The sequence below is a fragment of the Pseudorca crassidens genome, chromosome 17, assembly GCF_039906515.1.
Source record: "Pseudorca crassidens isolate mPseCra1 chromosome 17, mPseCra1.hap1, whole genome shotgun sequence".
Classification (NCBI taxonomy): domain Eukaryota; kingdom Metazoa; phylum Chordata; class Mammalia; order Artiodactyla; family Delphinidae; genus Pseudorca; species Pseudorca crassidens.
In genome coordinates this window covers 72,253,043-72,272,343 of record NC_090312.1, presented here as the reverse complement: position 1 = coordinate 72,272,343, position 19,301 = coordinate 72,253,043, and the positions used below count along the sequence as shown (strand labels likewise).

The following is a 19,301-nucleotide window of genomic DNA, read 5'->3' as shown; positions in this document are numbered from 1 at the left end:
ATTGAATAAAAGACAAGACAGTTGTTGAAAACAAGAATTGTCCAGAGGGAAGACAGCAACCACTAAATAAGATCCAGGGAGTAGACTGAGTTCTATGATAAGATGATTTTCTAATGATTTTCGTTGTGAGTAGGGAGGTTAACAACATTGGGATAAATGCCTCTAAGATAACGAGTTCACTGCGGACTGGGAGTGTTCGAGTTGTGAATGGGTGCCTACTTGCGCGTTGTGGGAGTTTTACCTAATGACCTTCAGTGTTGATAGAAGACGTCTGAGACTGTAAAAGATGACACTCTTGATGTCCTCAAGAGGATGACTGGTGGGAAATGAGTTGCTAAATTGAGATGTATTCAGTCATCATTGCAGCCACTAGGAAATGAGTGCTTGTTAGTACCTGATTCTCAGCGGGGCACTTAATACACAGTCTGACTTGATCATCACAACAAACTTGGATGGTGGGTTTTATTTTATCCACCCCTCCTTTGATCAGGAGAGACATAGAAGTTAAGTAAATGGAGTCCAGCTGTGACATTTCCTAGCTGTGTCATGTTGAGAGAGCTACGTAGTGTCTCTGCGCCTCAGTTCCACCATCTAAAAAGGTGGATAATAATAATGCTTGCCACATAGGTATGTTGTGAGCATTAAATGTGTCTGGTACCTAACAGATGCTTAATAAAAGTTGCTATCATATTATAGTTTTTATTATGGCTCCAAAGCTCATGCGGTTTGTACTGCAGCACTTTAATTCCCCCTCAGGTAGCAGTGGATGGAAAGGAATATGACAGTTAACAAAAGAAATATTGAGAAATATTAGAATCTTCATTCTTTTTAAAAAAATTTTATTTATTATTTATTTATTTATTTTTGGCTGCGTTGGGTCTTCGTTGCTGCACGCGGACTTTCTCTAGTTGTGGTGAGCGGGGGCTACTCTTGGTTGTGGTGCGCGGGCTTCTCATTGCAGTGGCTTCTCTTGTTGTGGAGCACGGACTCTAGCGCGCAGTCTCAGTAGTTGTGGCATGCAGGCTCTAGAGTGCAGTCTCAGTAGTTGTGGCGCACGGGCTTAGTTTCTCCACGGCAGATGGGATCTTCCCAGACCAGGGCTTGGACCCATGTCCCCTGCATTGGCAGGCGGATTCCTAACCACTGCGCCACCAGGGAAGCATCTTCCCAGATGCTTCCAGAATCTTTATGCTTTACAGGGAAAATGTTAGAGAAGCATGTGCTTTCCATTTGAGAATTTGGTAGAGTCAACAGTGGGAGTTGACAATCACATGGATAGACTTACATTTTTTTGTATAAAACAGCGTGCGGTCCTTTCTTGTGTACATGACCTCTCAAAACCAATCTAAGATGCCACCTACTTTACAAAACTTTGTTTTCTGATCCCCAAAATGGAATGGGATTATGTCTGTCTTTAAACCCCCTTAGAATGTTCTTATGTGTTTATTGTTTTCCTGCCTCAAATAATTGTTACTTGTAGACTTATCCTCTTCGGAGCACCTAAAACTCGGTTTTGGTCTGGGCTTTAGCGTGTTCTTTGTGGTATTTCTTGGAATACCTCAGTTTTTGTATGCAGATACTCAAGTCTTTATTTGAATTGAGCCACATTATTAAACTTTAATCTTGATCCCTTTTTTCCTGATCCTTTGAGACAACACTGAAAGGCCTCTGCATCTCCCAGGCTACAGGTTCTCCCCAGCACTGCCCAGCCATGTTGCTCAGTGATGTTTGCTCGTACAAGTGCTTTGCAATATCTCTCCTCTCTCCATCCTCAAGATCACTTACTTTGTACTCTACAAGTCTCATACCTGAGTTATTGTAATAGCTTCCTGATTGAGGTTTCTGCATCCATTCTCAACTCAAAATGTCCCCTCCTCGGTAATAGTGAAATTTCTATACAGAGAGGTGACCATGTTCATTCTCCTAGAATGTCCCCAGGGGAAGTTCCAAGCAATTAAGCTGGCCCAGAGGGCCCTCCATGATCCTTCTCCTACCTAACTTGCATCAGCATCTCTTCCCGCCCTCTCCCTTCTGCCAGACCCCTTGAACTTTATGCTGCAGAAGTACAAGATAGTTTTTTCCCTTGTTTACTCACTCTCTGATTATCCACTGAATATTACTGTGTGCCTTCTACGTAGATATTAGAGACATGGGCTCTGGATCCACACGGTCTAGGTAGAAGCTGTGTGACGGTAGAAGAGGTTCTTAATTTCTATCTCCTTCAACTTGCACACCTGTCAGATGGGGCTGATATTAGTGCCCAAGTCTAGATTGTCGTGAAGATTGAGTTAATACATGTCAGGAGCCTAGCACAGTGCCTGGCACATCGTAGACATACATCAGTCTCACCCTGTGGTCAGTCCTGCTCTGGGAACCTGTATCATCCCACTTTGAAAAATTTCTATCTGTTGTTTAGAATCCTCTTAAGGTATCAGCTTCTTAGTAAAGCCTTTCCGTGTCACCTTTTCCATCCTCAGAACGATCTGATCACTCCATCTTCTGTGCCTTGAAAATAAATTTATATGCAACACACTTTAATGCAAGTATTTTTATACATGTGAGTGTTCCCTTCTAGATTTTAAACTCAAGAGGAAAAAGACTGATTTATTTCTCATTCATTCCTTAGAAGCTAGGTCAGTGCAGGGCACATAGTATTCAGTAAATAATGTTGAATGTGTTTTTTGAATTGAACAGCAAAGCACTTTTTGACATAAGGTGGTGGTATTGAATGTCAAGATCTTGGACTCAAATCCAGGGCACTTTGTCACCCTGTCTTGCTGCTAAGCACACTTATATACATAGCTCTGCATGTGTGGTTTGATTAGTATATGCTCGATTAAATAAAATCGTTACTGGGAGTTTCCATATGTTGAACTACTTCTGGTGGACGTGAATTTCTCTGAATTCCCGTGTAGACGTGCCAGCCAGGAGTCGTGGTGGTTCGGGGCCAAGGATCTGTTGCTGTTCCCGTGGAAGACGCACATGTCGGCAGGTTCAAGCTGTGCTTTAATCAACAGGCGCTCAGACACTCCTTGATGGGAAGTACAGCTGAGGATTCTTTAAAGTGCACGGACAGATCATGCTGAGTGCTTTTCTGGGTCATGTTCGTTTCATAAAAACAGTCAATTCCCAGCCTTCCCAGAAGAGGAAATGCTGAAGGTCCCTAGCTGCGGTGCAGGGCGAGGAGGAAACCAAGGACTGAGTGGGGAAGGGGCCCACTGCTTGTCCTTTCCTTGGCAAGTCACAGGCAGGCATTCCGCCCAGTCACACAGGTCCCCACACGGAGGCTTTCAGGCAGGATTGGTGCCGTTGCTTAAATGCAGAAGGTCTTTTTCTTTTTCCTTTTGTAGCGACCACGTTGTTCCAATGACCAGAGCAACACGACATAGAAGCAGAAAAAAACACCCCAAGTTCTTGCCAGTCGCCAGGCAGCGAAAATGCTTTTGGATGTTTGCTGTATGCTTCCCATGTTGATTTCCTAATCATGAGTTGTTTTCACAGCCAACCACAATAGCATCCTGAACACTCATCGGTATTTGGTAGGTTTTGCTGCCAAGCTCATTAACAGATTTCGATTTAGAGGAACGAGGATAAAGGGGATGCTTTCGGTAAAGCAGTAGCTTGGTGGGAAATTTGACTTTTCTCTATTTGAGTTGTTATTTCTGATTTTTTGACACAGTGTTATAGATGTTAATTCTGGCTATGTCTGTTTTAACACATGCAGTTTTTAGATTGTACTTAACCTTGATGCTAATATATCTGCAAGGGATATTACCCAAGTTCTCTTTTTAAAAATCTGATGAATTATTGAGAGGTACTTCACTTTGGACCTAAACATCATGATTAGAGCAGTTTCTCTCTAATCATGCGCTCTGATGATTTACTTGTGCGCTGATGAAACCTAATCTTCCTTATTGTCAGGGATGGGAAAACTATTTGCTGTGGAACTCCAGAGCTCTCACTGCTACGCAGGACAGCCTGTGAATCCTGAAATCAGAGGCAGAGAATTCCTAGGATGCCTGTTGAGTATAGGTGACTGCAAGGGAAGGAGGAAGGGCATCCCTTCCCTGGATGGCCAGACACATTTGGAAGGGGCAGGAACGATGAAGCTGCAGGCGGTGGTTTGAGAGGGATGTCAGGGCGGGGCCTTCAGGCTTGGCTGTGCCTGGGGTCACTCGTTGAGCTGTGGACGTGGAGCTGCTCCGTCCACACAAGCAACCGGTGGTGCCCAACAGAAATACCCAGAGTGATGTCTCTTTACTTGTGTTCTCAGGACCATGAGGTTTCTAGCAGGGAACTCGGCTCTCCTTGAGGCTTTCAGGAAGCCTTGTGAATAGGAAGACACATGTAGTGGTGGGAAGATCTCTGGCCATATGTCGCTTGGGAGATGGAAGCTCAAGGTTAATGCCACTTGGTTGGCAAAAAAGTATTGAGAGAAAAGTTCCTTTTCATAACGCTTCCTTTGGCTAGAGACAGGAGAAATGGGGAAAAGATTGATATATTTTTCTAAGATCTCTTTTGGTCTAATCTAGTTAGACTAATGAGAATGATTTAGGGTACCAGGCACAGTACCAAGTGCCTTGTGTGAGTAAACTTTTAATTCTCACAATAATCCAGTGAGGTAGACACTCTTATTCTCCCTTTCTTACAGATGGGACATTGATGTACGGAGAGATTAGGCAATTGCCCAGAATCACCCAGCGCTGGGTTGAACCATGTCTTGCGATGGAGTCCCTGCTCTTAGCCAGTGCACTCGAGTGCCTGGGCATGCAGGGGTTATAGATATTATCTGTAGTGTCTGGATTGGTCTCTGAGCTCTCTGTAACACTTGCATGGAGCATTTATCTCACTGGGTTTAAGCCATTGATTTCCATTTGCATGACTTCTGTCATTCTGCAGAGGTTGGACTTGGTACTACGCAGGCGCCAGCAACCCGGGGCTGAAAATAACAGGAAGATGTAGAGCTTTAAGGATCCCTGTGACCCTTTTCAGCTCTTGTCAGGGGACTAGAGATACTATTTTGTGCCACAGTTTAGAATTCACTGAAACCAGAAGTAAAGATGATTAAAAAATCCCCAAATCACTCATTTCTGATGTGTTTAGATCTGCTTTCTTTTATCATCAATATTTCCATCTTTCTAGGATGGTGTAAAGTCAGTCAACTCTCCCTAAATGTTAAGCTAGTGATGCATTGGACTGGCAATGCTAAATAGATCAATTCAGAGCCACTGTTGGCATTTTAAGCTTGATTCTTTTTCTGTGTACTGTCTAGGCGCCTTTAGAATGTTTATTATTCCTCTCCAACCCACTGTGATCCTGCAGGGATTCTGGGGTTATCTCTCCATGAGGAGAGCTCTGTGCATTGGGTACAGAGTTTCAGTTACCAGAAGTGTCCAGCCTTGCCCCCATCCTCCACCTTACGCACTGGAGTGATGGTCTGTCTTCAAACAGACCTGGTAGCTTCTGCCTCTGGGTCTGGCCTCACATGGTTTTCTTTGCTAGAAATGCCCTTTCCCTGAAATCTTCCTGCCTGTGGAAGCCCTTCTCGGTCTGGGAGGCTCCAACTCCATCTTTTCTAAGCAGCTGTCCAGGATCCCCTGCATTTAACCTGTCCCTTTCCTATACTCTGATGATTCTCATTTCTAGACTGTCTCTTCCTAAGGCAAGCCTCAAATCAGATATTTGTGAATGGGTGTGTCTTCGTCATTAGGGATTCTGGAGGACCGGAGATTGTGTGTGTGTCTGTGGGTGTGCACGTGTGCACTCACATGCATGTGCACAGCGTCTCTGCCATGCCCATAAGGCAGAATCGCAGCCACTCGAAGGTGCTTTTTCAGTTTGAAAGACCACCTCCACCCTTCCCTTTCACTTTTTGCCTCTTTACATAACGGAAGCCTCGTCCTGATAGCACAGAAAAGATATGAGCACTTCGACCTTCTAGTCCTACAGTTTTGGATCATCTCTCTTCCCATTCTTTTCATTTCCAACATGCTGCAGAGCCCACAACTGCCTAGCGTCTGTTTCTGACCTCCTCCCTCTCAGCTCTCCTCCTTTTCCCCCCTCCCCCTGCTGTGCAGCCAGGACTAAATTTAGAGCAGTAGGATTGATGACGGTGGGAAGTGGATGAGAGTGAAGGCAGGCTGTGGCCAGTGCCCCTCTGGCATTATTATCTGCCCCCTATGGCATTATTTCAGTTATGCTGATGAAGAAACTGAAGCTCGCAGTGCTGATGGAGTGCAGCTGGGACGTGAAGCCAGCTTTCTCTACCCGAAGCCCGTGTTCTCTCCCCTACTCTCCCTACGACCCTCAAGCCCTGATTCTCTGCCTGGCGCCAAGGACTCCTCACTCTACTGCGTCCTTGCCACCGTCCTCTGCGAGAGGGGTTGAGAGCCCCAGCATGCAGAGAGCGAGCCCCCCACCGAGGTCCCGCCGTGGATAGTGGAGGAGCCCATGACTCTTTTCTCCATCACACCATCTCCCGACTAACCCCGCAGAGAGACAGGACGTGTTTCCTGGCTTCCATGTCCCCGGGGTGGCTGCCCACTATTCACCTTTAATCTTCCAGGCCCCCAGCCTAGATGTGGAGTCTGGGGCCTAAGGAAGGGGGTCTCTTACTTGATTAGCTTATCCTTTTGTGAAAAGTGGGAATCTCAGAAGCTTCCAGAAGCTAGTAGGGATTGTATACGTGACAAGTAGGTGGCGGTAACTGGCAGATCGGAGAGAGCCTGTGTCCCGTTCAAAGGGGCAGAGATACATAGCTCCAGACAATGTTGCTAAGTGGGGGTGTGGCCCCCGTGTTCCCAGAACGCCTGCTTTTCCAGAATAAGCTGGAATTCTGGATTTTAATCTGAGTTTTCCAAATTTTTAAAACACGGAGCCAGCAAACCAATTGGGTGTGGACCAGATTTCCAGGCTACCGTGTTGTGACCTCTGCCTGGGAACCTGACTGCTAGCTGCTACTTCACGTGATCTGCCTGCCCCCTAGATATCTGGATTTGTGACCCGTGGCTTGGAGAAAGGAGAGCAAAATTAATAAATGAGATATAGATATGATCAAAAAGAAAAGAAAGCTAATATTTCGTAAAAAAGATTCATGCTAAAATAAGTGGAGTCGAAATTTATATTTAAATATAAGTGGCATTTTAATTTAGTGACTAGAAAGAATATTAGAGGGCCTAAAATATTTTTTCTCCAAATTAACTAGTTATTTCTCTACGAAATTTTGCTTAAGAGTGGTTTTTAAATCTCTTTTTAGAACTTTTAAATATTGAATATTCTAAGAATTAAAAATTTCCAGATCTGGTTAAACATTAGACTACTAAAATTTTTTTTTTTTTATTTTCTTAACGTAAAATTACTTGAATGACTAGTGTTTTTATTACTTTGCCATTCTGGATACATTCCTGTAGTATTATAAGTATTTGAACGTTTAACCAGATTAGCACAGAGCTTACACATTATTAGCAATATCTTAATAATATTGCTCTATATTTCATGCAGATCTATTAACGATTTTGCCATTTTTAAGTAGAAAATTTATGACTTTACCATAGCAATTTAAAGTTGTTTTAGTATTAAGTAAAAATAGCTTATCTGTCCTTTTAAAATTACTTAATCTGGTATTGCTAAATTCAATCACCTTCTGAAGATTCAAAATTATTACCCCTAAGGCTGTGGAAATGTCCTAAATAGGCATTTTAAATAACCTACGTAGGGGCACACTTTAAGAAATACCACATTCCATAAAAAATTGTCTCCATATTTTTCTAAATATGTAACTCACATATCCAAAATGCAGACATGTTTACAAAATGAATACTTTCTGCCAGATGAAGCAGTAATTTCTGGGTTTTAAAGCTTCCTGAGTTGCTCATCTGTAAAAATGTGAACCTCTGCACTGAATTTGTGAGCGTCTTAGAGTTGCTGGATAGGGCTGGTGCTGCCCATGCTGTGCATCAGTGGTTCTAAAGCCTGTCTGTACATTAGAATCACCTGGAAAGCTTTTCCAATATATCCAGATCCACCCGCAATAGATCTGATTTACTTGGCTTGGGGTAAGGCCTGGGCAATTTTTTCTTTTGTTTTTAAATGTTCCCCAGATGGTTGTAATGTGTAGCCAGGGATACGAACTAGCTTTGACCTTAGAGGAGAATGACGGTGTGACTGATATGGTGTCACTGAGTTTCAACGGTGAGTACCCCTCACTCAAGGTCCCCGGCAGCCTACCTAGATCATGCTGGACGGGCTGTAGGTCTGCTGCCTTGACCTAAGCTTGGAAGCCTTCTGGAGGTTACAGCTCTGTACGCCCGATGCAATGCAATAGTGGGAGTTGGATCTATCCCTATTTGTGTGTTGTGTGTTTTCCTTAATAATAAGTGCCCTGGGCTACGTGCTTCATATTGGAATTATATTCGATTTCCCCAACAACTCTGCAAAGTAGTTGTAATTATTATAAGTTTACAAGGAGAAAGCAAGAGCAGAAAGAAGAAGGGACATGATATGACCAAGCTCACACAACCAATAAGTGGTAGAATTTAAACCTGGGTAGTCTGACTTAAGTTCATATGCTTAACCTTCATACCAAGGAGTTCAAATTAAACATTTACAGGGTGAGGCAGGGAACAAAAACGAGCAAAGCTGCTCAGGGGGTAAACAGGGAATGGTGGGGACTGGGGCACACTAAGGGGCACCACCACTCAGCTCTGGCCAGTTGCTGCCAGGCAGGTATGTGGCCCTCATTATAGCCAGAACATCTGATTTTTTAAGAGGTAATCTAAAAATCTGGAATTTTTAACGTGAATCTTTCTCAGTTTTTAAACATAGCAAGCCCCTGTTACAAATTATACTGCTTTTTGTCCTTACTTCAGGAAAGCCCTAGTCAAGGATAGAAGTATTGAAAAGATAGTACAAGCAATGCATCAAGCTCTTTGATAAGGGAGCATGTAGATTCTTTTGATGAGAGACTGGCTTTTCCATAGACAGGGCCCATATTGACCTACACTAAGTCTTTGTCTTACTTTCTCCAGAACTGGTATAGACTGGTCTTCTGTGAGGCCAAAGCTAAGCTGCGTGTGCAGGAATGTTACATAGGTCTGAGGGTTAAATCAAGGACATCTGCTCAGTTTCTTTGCCATTTCTGTGGTTCAGTAAGGATGAGGGTATCGCAATGTCATAGACACAGGTGTTAAGATATAACCCTCCCCAACCAACCTAACATCCTGGTTTTTCTCTGTTTTCATGGATAAATGCCAAATTTTTGTGCTTCTGTATTAATTAGTCTCAGCTGAGAAGTATGATTAACATTTCCTTAGTGTTTGTTCATTCAGCAAGCATGTAGGCTGAGAAACATTTAAGAACTTGGAGAAATGGAGTGTTTCAGAATTTTATGGAACACTGCTTAAACTTTGATTAGATCAGATACTGAGTCTTAAACAAAAACATTTGAGACTGAGTGTTAATGATAAACAATTTTTAAGACAGATTTCTTTTTTAATGTTCTAATACAGCATATAATGGTTTAGGCGTTCTTGAAAACAGGGCAGTGTTTTCCAAGAAAAATCATTGTTAATGGCATCACAACCATAGGATCTGAATGTTAGCACCTTGATTTAGAAGTAGTCAAAGCTTATTTTCTGTAGCCTCTTTAGTAACGATTTGAATTCCATTAGTTTGGGTTATTCATCTGATTATAATAGGAACTGTCTTCTTGTTAGAGGAACCAAAGTGAGTTCTTTCAGAGGGTTTAGGGGCTCATAACTGGTGCCTTAGAAGAACGGGGGCAATGTAATTAGTTATTCTGAAAGAAAAACAGTAGTTGAACACATTTCAATTGGAAATTCTGAGCTTATGAAAAAATTGCAGTGTTTACTTTAAAAATAATATTTGAAAGTTGTGAACTATTTATTTCAGAACTTGAACCACTTGAAACTATCCTTCGCTTATGTTTGCAAACAGATTTCACAATGTTTTAATTTTTCTTAATGATGTGGAAACAATTATTAACAATGGTTCTAGATACGTAAGTATTTATAAATGGATGTTTGATCATCTGAGAATTCTGTTCTTTTAAAAACAGATAGTTTCTCAAATTAATGCCCCTCTTTGGCTATATTTCTGACCATGTAGCATATTTTATTAGACTGTATCCCTTCTCCAGATAATAGCATCCATTTGGAATCGGATGATTGAGGATGAGATGTCTAATTTGTAATTATAATTCTTGTTTCTTAGAAAGAATACTATATCTTACAACTACTTTTTGAAATTTTAGAATATTACTTCAGTTCACTAGCTATTTATTGAGCATTTTGTACAGTGCTAATCACCATGGAGATACCCAAATATAAGATTAAATGTCCAATAAACATTTTATCCAATAAATTCAATTGGCCATTTAATTAAGATAAAATATAGGTCAAAGGATTAGAGGAAATCTTCATGGGCAAAGAGGGCTTTGGTCTGGGCCCTGAAGGATGGATTGAGTTTATACAGACAGGTAGATGCAGTTCTCATCATAAATAACACTGGTGACTAAAGGAAGAAGTGATTGGAGTCACAGGATGTCTTGAGGAGGATAAATGGCTGAGAGATAATACTAAAAAGGGTTGATTAAGTTCTGTAGAAATGATGCATAATAATTATATATAACTTTAAACTGATTATTGCTTGTCTGCTGTCATCCAGTCCTGGGTGATTCTGTTGGTTAAAGCATACATCTAATGCAAGCAAGACCTACGTTTTCTTCTGTTCCAAGGCCATAGATGCTCTTACTGTCTCAGAAATGTGTTTTGCTGGTCATCACTGGGTGGACTGGCTGAGACCACCGCTGACTCGCGACAGGGGAAAGGCCCAGCCCAAGAATCATCTTATTGGCATAGACACTATAACAAAAATCCCGTTGTTGGAGTTGTCTTAATGTTGTTACAGAACGTATTATTTTAAGTTTTGTGGTGGAGAAGAGAGGAGATTCTTTTCACTTTACAGCGTTTTGATGTCAACTAATTGGTTTTTAAAAACCTTGAATGAAATAGCTTCCTGTGATTGAAAAAGATAATAAAGATGATTATGAATTACTTTCACATAATCATATATTAAGCAATTGTTGAAAAATTTGAATTCAGAGAAGAACACTGGAGAAAAGAAATAGTTACGCCAGATGGATTTAGTATGCTTTTGTTAAGCAACTATTATGTGTAAGGCCCTGGGCTAGATTCTTTAGGAGAATCAGAAACAGATTTCATCCTAGTCTTTAAGAATTTTCTCAATAAGTAGCTTTGCTGACTAAACTTTTAGGAGAACTACTTCACCATGAGGTCCAGGTAGTGATTTAACACATCTTTATGATCTTGAGCTATGTGCCAGTCAGTGTAACATTCAGGGGGATTTTAAAAGTAAGGACTATACCTGGAGAGGAGATAGGGTTTAGAGCCTAGAAGACATTTTACGCTAAAAAGTTCTGTAAAGTTTTAACATAATTTGATATGTGTATAATTCTACCCTAAACTTAAATTTTAAATGTTTTGAAGGGGAATATTTCTCTTTCCTTTTATCCTTTTTTCATTTTCTTTTCTTCTGTCTCCCATTCTCTCCCCTCCACAGTTTTCTCTTCACACCTTTTCTTTTCTTTTAGACTAATTCTGGTGCACTGTTTACATTCACTGTGCTCTATACACAATGTTACATAATAAATGTTTTATGGATAATGAAAGTATACATTTTAGAGTTATTGTAAAGCCACAGAATAGAATTTACATGGCTTTTCATGGTTAAATTTTTTTATGATTAGTATAATGCATAATGTTTTCTTAAAAGCCCTTTTGATTATTGAATTTAATTTTTTATTTTCACTGATATATATCACAAACAGAATATGATATAAATTCCTGGTTTGAAGGTAATTGATGATTGACACTTTAACTTATTTTTAGAGTATCATTTGTAGTCCTAAATAAAACTAGATATATGTACTTAAGTAATACTGCAACTTGAAAATAGTTATCTTTACATAACAGATAGACAAAATTAGTTTCTTTTTACTGTGCTTCATTATCCAAGATACCACACCGTGTTGAACCTATTTTTTTTGAGAGAACTATTTACATTGAAAACTTTCAAATTGTCAACATGATTGAAAAACTATTGAGTTGTTTTGTTAGATGATAGGCAAATATTTACTTCATCAATTATAAGTTAAGATACATCTTAATGGATAATATTTATGAAAAAAATTTGTTGTGCTCACTTATGTTTATAGTACATAGTGAGAACATAATTTGTTTATCTATTAACTACTTGATATACATTTATGTTGTTTCCAGTTTTTATCTATTATTAATAAAGCTGCCATGAATGTTTGGACATGAATCGTTGGGTTGACATATCTTTCCATTTGGGGGGTTAAATTCCATGTAGTTGGATTGTTGGGTGATATGGAAAATGTATGATTAACTTTATAGGAAACTTTTTCAGAGTGGCTGTGCTTACTAGTTTGCATTCTCATGAGGAAGGCATGAGAGTTCCAGGTTCACATTCTTGCCAACACTTGGGATTCTCAGTCTTTATACTTTTAGATCATGGTGTTTAGTTAGTGTTATCTTATTCTCATTTTAAGTTTCATTTTCCCGATAGTTAATGATCTGAAGTACCTTTTCATGTGCCTATTGACTTTTCTGTACCTTTTTAAAAAAATATTTATTTATTTGGCTGCATCAGGCCTTAGTTGCGGCACGTGGGCTGTTTGTTGCAGTGCATGGGCTTCTCTCTAGTTGTGGTGCACAGTCTCCAGAGTGCATGGGCTCAGCAGTTGTGGTGCACAGGCTCTCTAGTTGTGGCGCACAGGCTCTAGAGTGCATGGGCTTAATTGCCCTGTGGCATGTGGGATCTTAGTTCCCTGACCAGGGATTGAACCCATGTGCCCTATATTGGAAGGCAGATTCTTAACTACTGGACCACCAGGGAAGTCCCCTCCATATCTTTTTTGTGTTCACATTTTTACCCATTAAAAAAAATTGGGTAGTGTTTCTTTTTTATTATTGGTTTGTAGGTATTCTTTATATATTCTACATAAGGGTCCCTTGTCAGATACATGTATTACAGAATTCCCCAGTCTGTAGCTTGACTGTTAATTTCCTTAATTAATTGTGTTCTGATGGGTACAAAAGCTTTTAATCATGATAAATTCTATTTTACATTTTTTTAAAAATTAGTACTTCTTTTGTCCTAAAATGTTTGCTAATCCCAAGATGCTGATGTATTTTCTATTTTTTTCTGCAAGTTCTGTATTTCTTATAGATTTAGGTCTGTGATAAAACTATGATTAATTTTTACGTAAAGAATGAAGGAATTAAGGTTTTTTTATTTTTTCCAGATGGATATACAGTTCTTCTGGAAACATCTATTAAATGACATTTCTTTCTGCATTGACTCCAATTAGCATATTAGTGAAAAATCAATTAAACTTTATGTTTGAGGTTATATCTCTACTCTCTATTCTGTTCCAAAGGTTTATTTGTCTGTCCTATGCCCATGATGCCTTATCTTGATTACTCTAGCTTTTTTAATGGATTTTTTGTGAAGCAGCATTTCCTAAAACTGTACTGCAAAGTATATGTGGTACTTACTAATTTTAAGGGATTTGGAAAATGTCACTAATCTGTTTAAAATCATAATGCTAATTTCATGGTGGAAAACAGTGTGTTGAACCATTAGTTTGAGAAAGTGGTAAATGTTACAGTTTGATAACTGGTTAAATATAGTTATCTGACAGTTTTGAATTAGGAATTTTGGGTCTCTGATAGTTTAGGGAAAATATGCTAGTTAAGGAACTCACCTTTTCACGTTGTACCAAGAACAGTTAGCTCTCTGGAGAGTGATGTTTAATTATTATCATTATCAACTGCATCAGTCAGCTTCAAAGGAGATTTTTATGCCACTTTTAATTCATTAGTACATTAGTCTTAAAAGATTTCTGAAGACTCTTTCAGGGGGACTGGGATTTCTCCTAACTATATCCTAAACCCTTATAAGCTGCTATATTCCTTTAAGTAGTAGTTTCTTAATACAATAACTTTTGATTAAAGCAAGGTGACCCTTTAAGTATCTAAATTCCTCAGAGAGCAAAAGATAATTCAGATGGGACAGTTTTCCTAGGTGAAACCAGTGAGTAGTATGTCACCAGAAAGACTGTAGCATGCCCTTCAGAACAGCTGTAACTTGTTAACTGAAAGTAGGTACTCATTGTATTGTGTTCTTTATTGTGTTCTTCTTAACTTACATGCTGTAATTAGGATAAGAGGAAAGGATTTCTGGAGAATTTTCTCCCATAAGCAATATTCTGTTACAGAAATATAAGGTTGCTCAAATGCTGTGATTTTTATTCAGTTAGGGAAAAATCCAGTACAATCAAAGTCAAGTAGCTTTGAACAGAAGAGACTTATTCAATTTCTCTGCTAAAATATATGAAAACAGTGACATCCTTTCCAAGGCAGTCATAGGAACTTTGGAAATCAAATCTAGAAACTGAGTATAATTTGGTTTTATTTCAGCCTCCACACGAGGTCTCCTGACCTGACAGTTGTAACTTACCTGTGGGGAAGCATGGGTCTAGCAATCCAGTGAGTGGTTGGAGACATAGTGCTGAGTGAAGCAGGGACTGAATCTGGGCTCCTTTATTTCCTGGCTGTTTGACCTTGGAGAAGTTACGTAACCTTTGGGACTCAGTTTCTCCACTGCTGAAATGGAGCCAAGATTATACCCCACTCTACAGGATTACTGAAGCATTCACTGAGGTAATTTGCATAGGGCTTCACATCACACTGAAAATACGTCATCACTGTGACCCCCACATCCTTTGTGGTCCACTACACCCACTCTACCCTTCCTTTGGGTCCACATACCCCAGCTTCATCTACATCTGCTGTTCCCTTTGCCTACTCTTCCTTCCCAGATATTTCCATGCCTCCCCTTTTCAGCTCCCTACTGTCTCTCCTCAAATGATACCGCTCCAGAGAACTCTTTCCTGGCTCTCAGTTCCTCACTCTTCCCTTTAGTCTGTTTTATTTTTCTTCATAGTAATCATCACCACCTGAAACTGAGTTGTACATTTGGTGGTTTATTTTTGCATATCTGGTCCCTGGAATGCGTGCTCCTTGAGGAGAGGGAATTGGCCTTGTTATCATTATCTATTTAGTACCTAGGACAGATATACACAGGGTAGATATACACAGGGTAGATGGCACAGGGTAGATATACAATGATTATCACATCCTATGAGGATATTGTTCCTTTTTGGCTGGTGACAAGAGGTAAAATTGTATACATACTTCAGGACATATGTGCTAGTTTCCCAATGAGATGTCCACTCCCTATAGATTTCAGGATATATGGCTGAATATGAAATTTTGAAATGCAGTTCCCACCATTATTCTCTGATAGGAAAGTACAATTTTATAGTTGACATGGAGGAAGCAGCTCATTTGTAGTTTGCTGGTCCTTTAAGCTCTTGTGTCCTCTGCCTCCCCAGGGCCCCTGAAACAGTCCTGACCAAGCTGGAAGGGAAAGGGGATCGCTGCCCACCCTGGGAGGCATGGTCTGGAATTAGTTTTTCTGTCCCAAATCGAGTGTCCTGGAACGAGCTGGGACACGAATTTCCCCACTGAGCTTCAGGCTGATAATCTGCCCCAATGGTGTACAGCCAGACTATAAAATTAGGTTCTGCCTCATTTCTGATTTTTTATCCCAGTTCATTTTCGGGTTTGGGGCCTGACATTAAAGCCTACCGCATTAGGAAGAGGCCACGACAACAGGAGTTATTCTTCATGAGATCCTACCCTCCCTCCTTCACACCCACTCATCTCACTCCACTCCAAGCAGCATCCCTTGGGGTCACTTTTGGACCAGTGACCATGCACTACATACTCCCATTTCCATTAATACTTCACTGCTGCCTGAAGTCTACTTGCTGAGGTGCTTAGGACTTCCAGACACCCCCAAACGTTGGGCCTTATTCAGCTTAGGTTTCAGTTTACCATTCAGTTTATCCTTTACATGTGATTTGCATTTCCAAGCTCTGCAGATAATTGCCCTAAACAGTGTTAGTTATCCACACTCAGCCTTGAATAATTTCATTTACATCTTCAAAAGGCCACCTTGAAGACCTAGGATGATTCAAGTCCTCTGAAACCAAGAAACTATTGATGGATCAGTGGTTTGGGCCCTGGGTACCAATTGTGCAGGGAGGTGCTGACCAAGAAGCGGATGGCCTAGTGGGATATCCCAGCTGGCAGCCCTGCCATATGGCTGACAGGGTCTTGGTGCTCCAGTTTGGTGTCAAGCCTGAGCCTTGACGGTGGGAAAGCTGAGTTCAGGACATTGGACCACCAGAGACATCCTGGCCTCAGGTAATATCAATTGGTGAGAGCTGTACCAGAGATCTCCATCTCAATGCTAAGACCAAGCTCCACTCAATGACCAGCAAGCTCCAGTGCTGGACACCCGATGCCAAACAACTAGCAAGGCAGGAACATAACCCCACCCATTAGCAGAGATACTGACTAAAATCAAAATAAGTTCACAGACTCCCCAAAAACACCACTGGACACAGTGCTGCCCACCAGAAGGAAAAGATCCAGCCTCATCCACCAGAACACAGGAACTAGTCCCCTCCACGAGGGAGCCTACACAACCCACTGAACCAACCTTACCCACTGGGGGCAGACACCAAAAACAATGGGTAGTATGAACCTGCAGCCTACGAAAAGGAGACCCCAAACACAGTAAATTAAGCAAAATGAGAAGACACAGAAATACACAGCAAATGAAGGAGCGAAGTAAAAATCCACCAGACCAAACAAATGAAGAGGAAATAGGCAGTCTACCTGAAAAAGAATTCAGAGTAATGATAGTAAAGATGATCCATAATCTTGGAAATAGAATGGAGAAAATACAAGAAACATTTAACAAGGACCTAGAAGACCTAAAGAGCAAACAAATAGTGATGACAGCACAATAAATGAAATTAAAAATTCTCTGGAAGGAATCAATAGCAGAATAACTGAGGCAGAAGAACGGATAAGTGACGTGGAAGATAAAATACTGGAAATAACTACTGCAGAGCAGAATAAAGAAAAAGAATGAAAAGAATTGAGGACAGTCTCAGAGACCTCTGGGACAACATTAAATGCACCAACATTCGAATTATAGGGGTCCCAGAAGAAGAAGAGAAAACGAAAGGGACTGAGAAAATATTGGAAGAGATTATAGTTGAAAACTTCCCTAATATGGGAAAGGAAATAGCCAGTCAAGTCCAGGAAGCACAGAGAGTCCCATACAGGATAAATCCAAGGAGAAACATGCCAAGACACATATTAATCAAACTATCAAAAATTAAATACAAAGAAAAAGTATAAAAAACTGCAAGGGAAAAGTAACAAATAACATACAAGGTTATGTTAACCATAGTTTAACAGCTGATCTTTCAGGAGAAACTCTGCAAGACAGAAGGGAGTGGCAGAACATATTTAAAGTGATGAAAGGGAAAAACCTACAACCAGCAAGGATCTCATTCAGATTCGACAGAGAAATTAAAACCTTAACAGACAAGGAAAAGCTAAGAAAACTCAGCACCACCAAACCAGCTTTACAACAAATGCTAAAGGAACTTCTCTAGGCAGGAAACCCAAGAGAAGGAAAAGACAATAAGAAACCCAGAACAATTAAGAAAACGGTAATAGGAACATACATATTGATAATTATATGTGAGTGGATTAAATGCTCCAACCAAAAGACATCGACTGGCTGAATGGATACAAAAACAAGACCCATATATATGCTGTCTACAAGAGACCCATTTCAGACCTAGGGACACATACAGACTGAAAGTGCGGGGGTGGAAAAAGATATTCCATGCAAATGGAAATCAAAAGAAAGCTGGAGTAGCAATTCTCATAACAGATAAAATAGACTTTAAACACTATTATAGGAGACAAAGAAGGACACTACATAATGAACAAGGGATCGATCCAAGAAGATATTATAACAATTGTAAATATTTATGCACCCAACAGAGGAGCACCTCAATTCATAAGGCAAATGCTAACAGTCATAAAAGGGGAAATCAACAGTAACACAATCATAGTAGGGGACTTTAACACCCCACTTTCACCAATGGACAGATCATCCAAAATGAAAATAAATAAGGAGACACAAGCTTTAAATGACACATTGAACAAGATGGACTTAATTGATATTTATAGGACATTCCACCCCAAAACAACAGAATATGCTTTCTTCTCAAGTGCTCATGGAACATTCTCCAGGATAGATCATACCTGGGATCACAAATCAAGCCTTGGCAAATTTAAGAAAATTGAAATCATATCAAGTATCTTTTCTGACCACAATGCTATGAGACTAGATATCAATTACAGGAAAAAAATGTACAAAATACAAACCCGTGGAGGCTAAACAATACACTACTACATAATCAAGAAATCACTGAAGAAATCAAAGAGGAAATCAAAAAATACCAAGAAACAAATGACAATGAAAACACGATGACCCAAAACTTACGGGATGCAGCAAAAGCAGTTCTAAAGGGAAGTTTATAGCAATACAGTCAGGCCTCAAGAAACAAGAAAAATCTCAAATAACTAACTTAACCTTACACCTAAAGCAATTAGAGAAAGGAAAACAAAAAAAAAAACCCAAAGTTAGCAGAAGGAAAGAAATCATAAAAATCAGATTAGCAGGGCTTCCCTGGTGGCGCAGTGGTTGAGAGTCCGCCTGCTGATGCAGGGGACATGGGTTCGTGCCCCGGTCCGGGAAGATCCCACATGCCGCGGAGCGGCTGGGCCCGTGAGCCATGGCCGCTGAGCCTGCGCCTCCGGAGACTGTGCTCCGCAACGGGAGAGGCCACAGCAGTGAGAGGCCCGCGTACCGCAAACAAACAAAAAAAAAAAAACCAAAAATCAGATTAGCAGTAAATGAGAAAGAAATGAAGGAGACAATAGCAAAGATCAATGAAACTAAATGCTGGATCTTTGAGAAGGTAAACAGAAATCATAAACCAGTAGCCAGACTCATCAAGAAAAAAAGGGCAAAGACTCAAATCAACATAATTAGACATGAAAAAGGAGAAGTAACAACTGACACTGCAGAAATACAAAGGATCATGAGAGATTACTACAGGCAACTATATGCCAATAAAATGGACAACCTGGAAGATATAGGCAAATTCTTAGAAAAACACAACCTTGTGAGACTGAACCAGGAAGAAATAGAAAATATAAACCGACCAGACAGAA

General features: G+C 40.3%; 1 protein-coding gene across 4 annotated transcripts in view; it reads left to right on the top strand.

Annotated features, from left to right (window-relative positions):
* The window catches only part of PREX2 (phosphatidylinositol-3,4,5-trisphosphate dependent Rac exchange factor 2), a 286,239-nt gene that overhangs the window by 35,843 nt on the left and 231,095 nt on the right, over positions 1-19,301 (top strand). Inside the window, exons 1-2 of one of the 4 annotated variants that reach the window (XM_067712137.1) lie at positions 3,351-3,539; positions 4,900-5,054. The exons of the other annotated variants lie outside the window; for them this stretch is intronic. The gene's annotated coding sequence lies outside the window, so the exon portion shown is untranslated. Of the gene's footprint in view, positions 1-3,350; positions 3,540-4,899; positions 5,055-19,301 lie in introns of those variants that run through there. 4 annotated transcript variants of the gene reach the window in all.